This window comes from Notolepis coatsorum, assembly GCF_963971535.1.
Source record: "Notolepis coatsorum genome assembly, chromosome: 6".
In the NCBI taxonomy this organism is placed as follows: Eukaryota; Metazoa; Chordata; class Actinopteri; order Aulopiformes; family Paralepididae; genus Notolepis; species Notolepis coatsorum.
In genome coordinates, this window is record NC_140170.1 from 181,997,511 (window position 1) to 182,007,625 (window position 10,115).

Below are 10,115 nucleotides of genomic sequence, written 5' to 3' on the forward strand. Positions count from 1 at the left end.
TTGGAAATGCCTTTTACCACCGTCAACAGAATCTGGGATACGTGTGTGTGTGTGTGTGTGTGTTGGGATGGGGGGGGGGGGGGGGGGGGATTCCCCAGTAACAACAGCTATTCATTAAGAGTTTGGCCACTTCAGTGACATCCATGTTGGCTCCAGAATCCTGTGGCTGTAGCTATGGTAACGGCTGGTTCTACGTCGGCTGATCTTCAATGTTTGTTATCTCAACACGGTGTTGTTATGGGGAGGGAGGGGAGGGGGGGGGGGGGTTCCATATTGTGTGCACGTGTTGTTTTATCAGATATAACCCTGACGCGAGAAGTCTGCGTCAGTCGGTTAACCCTCCTTTCGTAAAAACCACACTACAGGAGGTCAACCCTTTCACTACCACCACACTACAGACGGAAGGGTTAACCTTCTGTAGTGTGGTTGTGAAAGGGTTAACCCTTTGGCGTGTGGCAGTGAAAGGGTTAACATCCATGTTCCACAGCTTCCTGCCTGGCGGGTGGCTACAGCTGCGTCTGTAAAACACTGAACCACTGGCTGGCTAAACCGACCCTTAAGAAAGAGTACGGTGGTAATACAATGGTACTTTCAGTTTCACCATGTAGAACTAATTAACCACAGTGCCGCCACGACAAAGGTTATGTATCACCACGGTACCGCTTTTGTACTTATTCACTGTATTAGTATTAACTTATTAATACTATATTTTTTGTACTTAAATAATACCCACGATGATATAATCCAACTTAAACTATGTTTGTAATATCACTGTATTTCCATCATGTTCTGGTCATCATGATACCACAATATTTGTTCGAAAGGGGAAAGTAGCTTTGTAGCTCAGCAAACGTCAGCTAGCCAGCCAGGTCCAATGTCCCCATGTCTCAAAGCCGTCGAAATAGCTAAGCAATCAAACGACAACAAGGTGTCGTCCAAAAGACAAGGTGTCTCCAAAAGACGTTTACATCTCACAAAACGACACGTGCGCTTTAATGATGCATCAAAAGTGTTTGTTTTAGCTGTTTTGAGTGTTAAAAGTGTTTGTTTTGGCTTTTTTCGAGTGTTAAAAGTGTTTGTTTTAGCTGGTATAGTGTTTAAAGTGGTTGTTTTAGCTGGCTGGGTGATAAAAGTGTTTGTTTTAGCTGCTTGAGTGTTAAATGTGTTTGTTTTTAGCTGGTTGAGTGTCAAAAGTGTTTGTTTTTAGCTGGTTGAGTGTCAAAAGAGCAACAAGGGCTTTTCCAGACAGATAAACGTCTCGCTAAAAGCCTGGTCTTCAGAAGGCACACGTCTAGACGTAGGACCACAGGGGGGGGGGAGGGGGAGACAAACGGCTGACTGGAAGGACTGGACGAGTGTTATTACTAAGACGTATACTCGTAAGTGCACTGGGAAGTGTCCTTGTAAGTGGATATACTGTATTAAGTGTACTCATTGTACGGTACCAAGAATTTACAAGCTGAAGTCCTTCCTGAAGTCCTAGTGTTTCTAAGGTAGTTAGTTTCTGTTTGCCAATGGGTACTTTTACACCTGCAAGCCTGTGTGTGTGTGTGTATATAAACAATGAATTTGGAGTAAAATGACCTTTTTTCTTCTTATAGAATCAACAATAACAATAATAACAACAACAGTAATAAAAACAAAACAGAAAAACAACCAATACATTTCTCGCACTAAGTTAAAGTAGAACTACATTATCAAAAAGGCAAATAGTAGGTGTATTGCAACGCTCTCTGCGACATCACTATCGAAACTAGCTATCATCTTCATCATCATCATCATCATCATCATCATCATCACCATCATCATCATTAACAACATCATCATCCAATCAGCATCATCTGAGACAAGTAAGGTCGAGGCGTGTTCTCGGGTGATTGACAGCCGGGACAGCCACTCCGTCTCAGCGGGAAGGCGGGCAGGCACACATAACGTCATAGCAACAACAACAAATAAACACTGAACGTTTTCAAAGGAGACCCGACCTTTACGGCAACAGCCAACCGCAGCTGGCCCTGGCCCGAATGGAGCTCTGTCATTGGATAACGCAAGTTAACAGGCGTCGCTAGGAAACAGGAAAAGGTCATTCGTTCCAGACAGGAAGTAGGGGTGGGTGGGTGACAAGAGGAGGAGACTTAAGAGGCGCACCAGCTGTGTGTGTGTGTGTAGCCTGCTCTTTAGGTCCGGTTTGTTTAGTCTGGCGTGTGTGTTTATCTTTCGTCTGGTCACTGGGAGGTCATTCCCAGGGTGAGTCACTGTGTACTTTAACAACACACACAGACGCCCACACACCTGGCTGGCCCTGGAAAAACCTCCACACAGGCTTATAACAGCTACACATTTAGCCCTGATTCTAGCTTGTAGAGCTACACCTTTAGCCCTGATGCTAGCTTGTACAGCTACACCTTTAGCGCTGATGCTAGCTTGTACAGCTACACCTTTAGCCCTGATGCTAGCTTGTACAGCTACACCTTCAGCCCTGATGCTAGCTTGTACAGCTACACCTTCCGCCCTGATGCTAGCTTGTACAGCTACACCTTCAGCCCTGATGCTAGCTTGTACAGCTACACCTTCCGCCCTGATGCTAGCTTGTACAGCTACACCTTTAGCGCTGATGCTAGCTTGTACAGCTACACCTTTAGCGCCGATGCTAGCTTGTACAGCTACACCTTTAGCGCTGATGCTAGCTTGTACAGCTACACCTTTAGCGCCGATGCTAGCTTGTACAGCTACACCTTTAGCGCCGATGCTAGCTTGTACAGCTACACCTTTAGCGCTGATGCTAGCTTGTACAGCTACACCTTTAGCGCTGATGCTAGCTTGTACAGCTACACCTTTAGCGCTGATGCTAGCTTGTACAGCTACACCTCGGTGTGGTGTTCACCGGGAATTGGTCGGGGCATCGTATAATCAAGTCAAAACTTGATCAAATACAGGAAGTAAGGCTGGTTGATGTGGCCAAAATATCATAGCACAATATAGTTTTCCAGTACAAATTACAATGTGATATGACTTTTCTTTGTCTTTTCTCATTCAAAATGGTCTATTTTATAATACAAATTAAAATACAATATATAGATTTTACGATATGTATATATTGTGGACAACGTTCTCTTATAATAACTTTTGCGTGGATCCGTGACGGTATAGACCGTCCATCCCTAACACAGCCACTGTTTATGTCTAGTCTGGGTGTCATGTTAATAAGACGTGTCCTCTTTCTCCTCCTCCTCCACCTCCCTCGCTCCTCTCTGGAGGTGTTATCAGTCAGCGGTGGAGAGACGCGAGGACGCTACAGTCCCTCTCTCCGGAAATGTCCCCGTCCGGTCCGTGTGTGTGTGTCCGCTACGCCCTCCCAGAAACCAAACTGCTGCGGAGAGAGAGAGAGACGACGTGGCCCGGTCCAAACGCAGCACAACAACACTGCACCCACTGGGGGGGGGGGGGGGGGGGGGGGGAGAGGGAGGGGAGGAGAGAGGAAGGGGAGCTACTCTTGGTGGTGTTGGACCCACTACACCCACTGGGGGGGAGAGAGGGGAAGGGGAGAGAGGGGGAGGGGAGATAGACTCTTGGTGGTGTTTGGACCACTACACCCACTGGGGGGGAGAGAGGGGGAGGGGGAGAGAGAGGGGAAGGGGAGCTAGACTCTTGGTGGTGTTGGGACCACTACACCCACTGGGGGGAGAGAGAGGGGGAGGGGGGGAGAGAGGGGGAGGGGAGCTAGACTGTTGGGAGCACTACACCCACTGGGGGAGGGGGAGAGAAAGGAAGGGGTGGTGTTTGGGACCACTGCATCCACTGGGGGGAGGGGGAGAGAAAGGAAGGGGTGGTGTTTGAGAGCACTACACCCACTGGGGGGGAGGGGGAGAGAAGGGAAGGGGTGGTGTTTGGGACCACTGCATCCACTGGGGGGAGGGGGAGAGAAGGGAAGGGGTGGTGTTTGGACCACTACACCCACTGGGGGGGAGGGGGAGAGAAGGGAAGGGTTGTGTTTGGGAGCACTGCACCCACTGGGGGGAGGGGGAGAGAAGGGAAGGGGTGGTGTTTGGGAGCACTGCACCCACTGGGGGTGGGGGAGAAGGGAAGGGGTGGTGTTTTGACCACTATACCCACTGGGGGGGAGGGGGAGAGAAGGGAAGGGGTGGTGTTTGGGAGCACTGCACCCACTGGGGGGGAGGGGGAGAGAAGGGAAGGGGTGGTGTTTGGACCAGGCCGCGGTCTCTCTCTCCACGGGGTCAAAGGTGATCAGGTGGCCGAGCGGGTCGGCTGCTTTGGGGCTCAAAGGTCAATCACTTCTTACTTTAAGTCTGATTCAAGTGGTCATCTTTGTTGGCAAAAAATTTAAACAATGAAACATGGCGGGCGAGAAAGAGAGAAACAGAGATAGAGAGACTGTGAGAGCCAGAGAGAGAGAGAGAAAGAGAGAAACAGTGATAGAGATAGAAAGAGAGTGAGAGAGCGATAGAAAGAAAAAAGGAGAGTGAGAGTCAGAGAAAGAAAGAAAGAAAGAGACGGATGAAATGCAGATGATTTATGGTTATTTTGCACTTTAATATTTTTCTCTTTTTCAAACTAGTTTGGCTTTGTTTGCTCAGACTCATTGAAGGGGTAGGGGGTTTGGTTGCAGTTTGGCTCTGTCCCTGCGGAGGGCGCTGTTGCATGAAGACTGGACACTGGACCGGGCTCACCAGCACCACTAACCCTCAGCGCCTTTGGTTCCATAAAGATTGGAATAAGAATGAAAAAACTGGTCTTAACCCTTTCACTATCGCACACCACCAAAGGGTTAACCCTTTCACCGAGACAATACAGCAGGTTAACCCGTTCACTGCGACAAAAGGGTTAACCTTCTGTAGTGTGGCAGTGAAAGGGTGAACCGTCTGTAGTGTGGTAGTGAAAGGGTTAACCGTCTCTGTAGTGTGGTGGTGAAAGGGTTCAAATCTACCGGGAGAATTAGGGCCGTACACGTTCTGAGGGCACCAGATTTGGTCGCATGAAGGATATAATTACACAGTTATACGCACTCTTAAATAAGACGCGGCAACGTGTGTCGCTGTGAGCACATCTTCGACACTCGTGTCACTTTTCAACACGTCTGTGTGTCTAGTTCAACACAACAACACAGTCACATCTCGTCTCCCGTATCTCGTGGAGTAAGAGTGGAGCTTCGAGGACGTTTGAAGTCGCTCTGAGGCTCGCAGCGAGGGATTGTAAAGAGCAAAGGGGACGAAAGAAAAAAAGAAAATCGTCAAGGCTTAAGATTTGCATATAAATCAAAACAGATTTGAACGACTGGTGAGCTGGTTTAGGATGTGGTGAGTTTGGGCCCTGATACCACCGCTGGCCGACAAACGATTGTTACTCCTGATGCCGTAAAGTGCTCAGAGATGCCTGATAGAGGGATTTACCAGAGGGAACGGTGTCGGTGTGTGTGTGTGTGTGGCGTTAATATACAGTTAACGCATGGGATGTAGTCAACTATTATTGTGCTAACAAGAAGTGAGTCGTCTGCATACAACAACACTCAAATCTTCCCTGTGTGTGTGTGTGAGTGGGTGGCCACAACAATGCACAGTCAAAGGCTGGATATCACATTTAATGGGCTGTTACGTACCTACTACTAGGCTTTAATCCTATATAGTGTAGGGTACTAGATGGGGGATTTAAGGTGTCAGTGAATCTCCTTCAGTCTTCCAATCTCTCTCTCTCTCTCTCTCTCTCTCTCACCTGCTGCAGTCTAAACCATCTGACATTCAGTATACATTAATTAAAGGCCAACTCTGCTCAAATTCAACTTCAAATCGCTTTCAATCATCATGCTATACATTGTCTTGATTATGCATAAGTTCACAGCGGTCACCGATTCTTTCTTAAGTAAAATGTGATTAGCTTGAGCGAGCTCTCATGTGCTTGATGTGTTATTTTGAGGTAGTCTGTCACATTGACAGAGCGCTTTTGACAAATCAGCAGGCTCGGTTTAGCCGCATTGGGTGGGATTGGCTAATGATTCAGCCAATAGAGAGAGTCATGGGGAGAGTTTCTGATTGGGCCCTCGGGTTGAATCCTGACATGTGATTGGCTGGCAGGACTCAAACATTTTGCATAACCCAGTTTTTATGTAATGATATCAATGGTATAGTAGTGGTAAAGTGTGAGTCCATGGAGCCAGGTACCCCCTGTGATATGTTGCTATGATACAGACAGACTGCTGTGCATTGTGGTGGCTCCGCCCCTCTGGTGCATCCCCTGGAAACACAGGCTGAGACATTAGTTCCAGATCTCTCTCACAAAAATCTATTCAGTGCATCGCCTATGACAGAGCTCCTTCACAATAAAAGTCTCTTTTACCGACGTTCCATCTCTGCATACAAAAAATAGTGCAATTCTTTTCAGCAATTATATAAATAACTCTAAATCCGTGCTTTTTAAGTTTGTTTTTCAGTTTGCATACATGTGGATATATACGGTATCTAGTGTGTGTATATACATGCCTACATGTATGCAGTATAATATTAAACATAGGAAAGTTGGCACCCCAGCAGTTTACCCATCATTACTTTTTTTTTTTTTAAATCTAGACCTACACAATATATAAAAACAAAAAACAATCTTTTCTCTTTAGAATCCTTGAGTTTAGAAAAATACACCTCTACTCTCTCTCTCTCTCTCTCCTCTCGTATCACACATATTGCAGATTTTATTTCTCTCTTGTGTGTAGAACAGTCTTGAACCTTGTGCAAACCTCTCCGCGGAAAAGTCAAGCAAAGTGTTTTTTCCCCTCCAAACACCCAAATGTGTGTTTTGTTATAGTGACTCCTCCTCCGATACACACCGCCACAACGAGCTCCCCGGTGCGCCGGTGTCGTTAACCACCGGACTCAGCGCAGAGGGCTGGAGCGTCAACGGCCTAACTGAAGCGTCAATAGCCTAACTAGTGATGCACCGATGTGAAAATTGTGGCCGATACCGATAACCGATATTAATATTGCTGTTCTGGCCGATACCGATATTTACCGATGTCGATATCTCTGTATAGAAAGCACTTTATGATAATCAAATAAAGAGCTATTTTCCAAAACGCTTTCTTTTTGTACTTTTGCAACTTATTTTCAGAAATGACTGATATTTTAACTATTTAAGGCCAAAACAAGTATAAAAAAAAATATTTAAAAATATTTTTTTTTTTTTGTATATATATATATATATCGGTTCATATCGGCACTATCTTGATATCGGAACGATGCCGATGTGTCAAAAAACGGCCATATCGGCCGATATTATATCGGTGGCCGATATATCGTGCATCACTAAGCCTAGCTGAAGCTAACTACGGATAACCCCCCTATTTGAAAACGGACTGAACTGACCGCGAGACGACGTGGAGACGGGAGGGAGGGTCACATGGAGAGGGAAAAAAACAAACACTGCTTCTAGAACTCAAGAGGTCTGGATGACAGGGAGCCAGCAGCAGGCCGTGAGGGGATTATCATTGGAACAGAAAATCATCTATCTGAACGCATTGGAGAGAAAAGTCAGAAGATTGCAACGTTTCGCCGTTGTTCGCCTTGATAGGGACATTTCTGTTACAAAGCTGGGGGGTCACAGAGAGGACAAACAAAGACGACAAGTCAAATAAAGTCAAATAAAAACAAGTAAATATTTATAACGAGTCAGATTTTTTTAAGTGTTGTGATTTCGGAGTCGCAAAAAGTGTCGGGGGGGCGGGGGGGGCGGGGGTTCTCTTACTGCCCCCCGCCCCTTCGATTCCCCTTCTCCCTGCTCTGACATCATCATCATCAGAGGTTCAATCTGAAGTGTCATCAGACAGGAAACAGGAAGTCAGAAGCAGGAAATGGGAAGAAGTGCCAGATTCTCCCGGCAGCAGCGGCAGCAGCAGCAGCAGCATTCACACTGGCTCTCCCTCCGATGGGTTTGAGCTGATTGGAGGTCAGCTCTCTGCTCCCCTAGTCCCAGCCTGAACTGCAAGACTGACCCCAGGTCAGTCTAGAGTGGCAACTTCACCCTGCGTTGAAAGTGAAGGCTGCCCTTTAATGCTGACGAGTGATCAGCCGCAATGCTAAACTTCAATCCCTAATCCCTAATCTTCAACCAATAGGGTTACAGACCATTTGTAGGGTTACTTCCCATTGGCTGAGAGGGGAGGGGGGGGCGGGCGGGCTGTGGAGTCGGGAGGGAGGGAGGGAGATCCAGGAGGCGGCAGACGATGATGTCACACCTGCTGGGGCTTATGGGATTTCTCCTTGGCATTCCGCGTGTTGTTCCTGTTCTCCACAACATTTCCTGGTGTGGGCGGGGCTTGTTGCTGAGGGGGAGGCAGCCGCAGCAGACCGTGTATGAGCGATGCGGCGGCGGCGGCGCGGCGGGCGGCACAGTCCGGTGATTGAGGTGCGGGTCCAGGGACGTCGGGTGGTAGTAGTGCCCGATCACCTCGCTGTACGCCCGGGGGGGCGCCGTCCACTCCGGCCCCCTGCTTCTTCTGCCGAGCCAGGCCCTCCTGGGCCTCGAGGGCACTGATGCCCGCGTTCACACTCGGGGGCGGGGCCTGGAGTCTAGGAGAGGAGAAACAAGGAGGGGTCAGACTGCTAGGAGCGGAAAAACAAGGAGGGGTCAGACTGCTAGGAGCGGAAAACAAGGAGGGGTCAGACTGCTAGGAGCGGAAAAACAAGGAGGGGTCAGACTGCTAGGAGCGGAAAACAAGGAGGGGTCAGACTGCTAGGAGCGGAAAACAAGGAGCGGTCAGACTGCTAGGAGCGGAAAACAAGGAGGGGTCAGACTGCTAGGAGCGGAAAACAAGGAGGGGTCAGACTGATAGGAGCAGAAAACAAGGAGAGGTCAGACTGCTAGGAGCTGAAAACAAGGAGAGGTCAGACTGCTAGGAGCAGAAAACAAGGAGAGGTCAGACTGCTAGGAGCTGAAAACAAGGAGAGGTCAGACTGCTAGGAGCAGAAAACAAGGAGAGGTCAGACTGCTAGGAGCTGAAAACAAGGAGAGGTCAGACTGCTAGGAGCAGAAAACAAGGAGGGGTCAGACTGCTAGGAGCGGAAAACAAGGAGGGGTCAGACTGCTAGGAGCAGAAAACAAGGAGGGGTCAGACCTGCTAGGAGCAGAAAACAAGGAGGGGTCAGACTGCTAGGAGCAGAAAACAAGGAGGGGTCAGACTGCTAGGAGCAGAAAACAAGGAGGGGTCAGACTGCTAGGAGCGGAAAACAAGGAGGGGTCAGACTGCTAGGAGCGGAAAACAAGGAGAGGTCAGACTGCTAGGAGCGGAAAACAAGGAGGGGTCAGACTGCTAGGAGCAGAAAACAAGGAGGGGTCAGACTGCTAGGAGCGGAAAACAAGGAGGGGTCAGACTGCTAGGAGCGGAAAACAAGGAGGGGTCAGACTGCTAGGAGCAGAAAACAAGGAGGGTCAGACTGCTGGGAGCAGAAAACAAGGAGGGGTCAGACTGCTAGGAGCGGAAAACAAGGAGGGGTCAGACTGCTAGGAGCAGAAAACAAGGAGGGGTCAGACTGTTAGGAGCAGAAAACAAGGAGGGGTCAGACTGCTAGGAGCAGAAAACAAGGAGAGGTCAGACTGCTAGGAGCCGAAAACAAGGAGGGGTCAGACTGCTAGGAGCAGAACAACAAGGAGAGGTCAGACTGCTAGGAGCAGAAAACAAGGAGAGGTCAGACTGTTAGGAGCAGAGAACAAGGAGGGGTCAGACTGCTAGGAGCAGAACAACAAGGAGAGGTCAGACTGCTAGGAGCAGAACAACAAGGAGGGGTCAGACTGTTAGGAGCAGAAAACAAGGAGAGGTCAGACTGGCTAGGAGCGGAACACAAGGAGGGGTCAGACTGCTAGGAGCAGAAAACAAGGAGAGGTCAGACTGCTAGGAGCGGAACACAAGGAGGGGTCAGACTGCTAGGAGCAGAAAACAAGGAGGGGTCAGACTGCTAGGAGCAGAAAACAAGGAGGGGTCAGACTGCTAGGAGCGGAAAACAAGGAGGGGTCAGACTGCTAGGAGCAGAAAACAAGGAGGGGTCAGACTGTTAGGAGCAGAAAACAAGGAGGGGTCAGACTGCTAGGAGCAGAAAACAAGGAGGGGTCAGACTGTT

General features: G+C 48.7%; 1 protein-coding gene and 1 pseudogene across 2 annotated transcripts in view; both read right to left on the reverse strand.

The window, feature by feature from the left end:
• LOC311231231 (histone H3.2) overlaps nt 1–10,115 on the reverse strand; it is a gene marked incomplete at its 3' end in the record, with an annotated part of 410,556 nt that overhangs the window by 124,369 nt on the left and 276,072 nt on the right. The window lies entirely within an intron of this gene.
• LOC311229862 overlaps nt 8,105–10,115 on the reverse strand; it is a 2,400-nt pseudogene continuing 389 nt past the window's right edge. Inside the window, exon 2 of the transcript in view lies at nt 8,105–8,570. The product of the transcript in view is annotated as an uncharacterized misc_RNA (transcript). The remainder of the gene's footprint in view (nt 8,571–10,115) is intronic.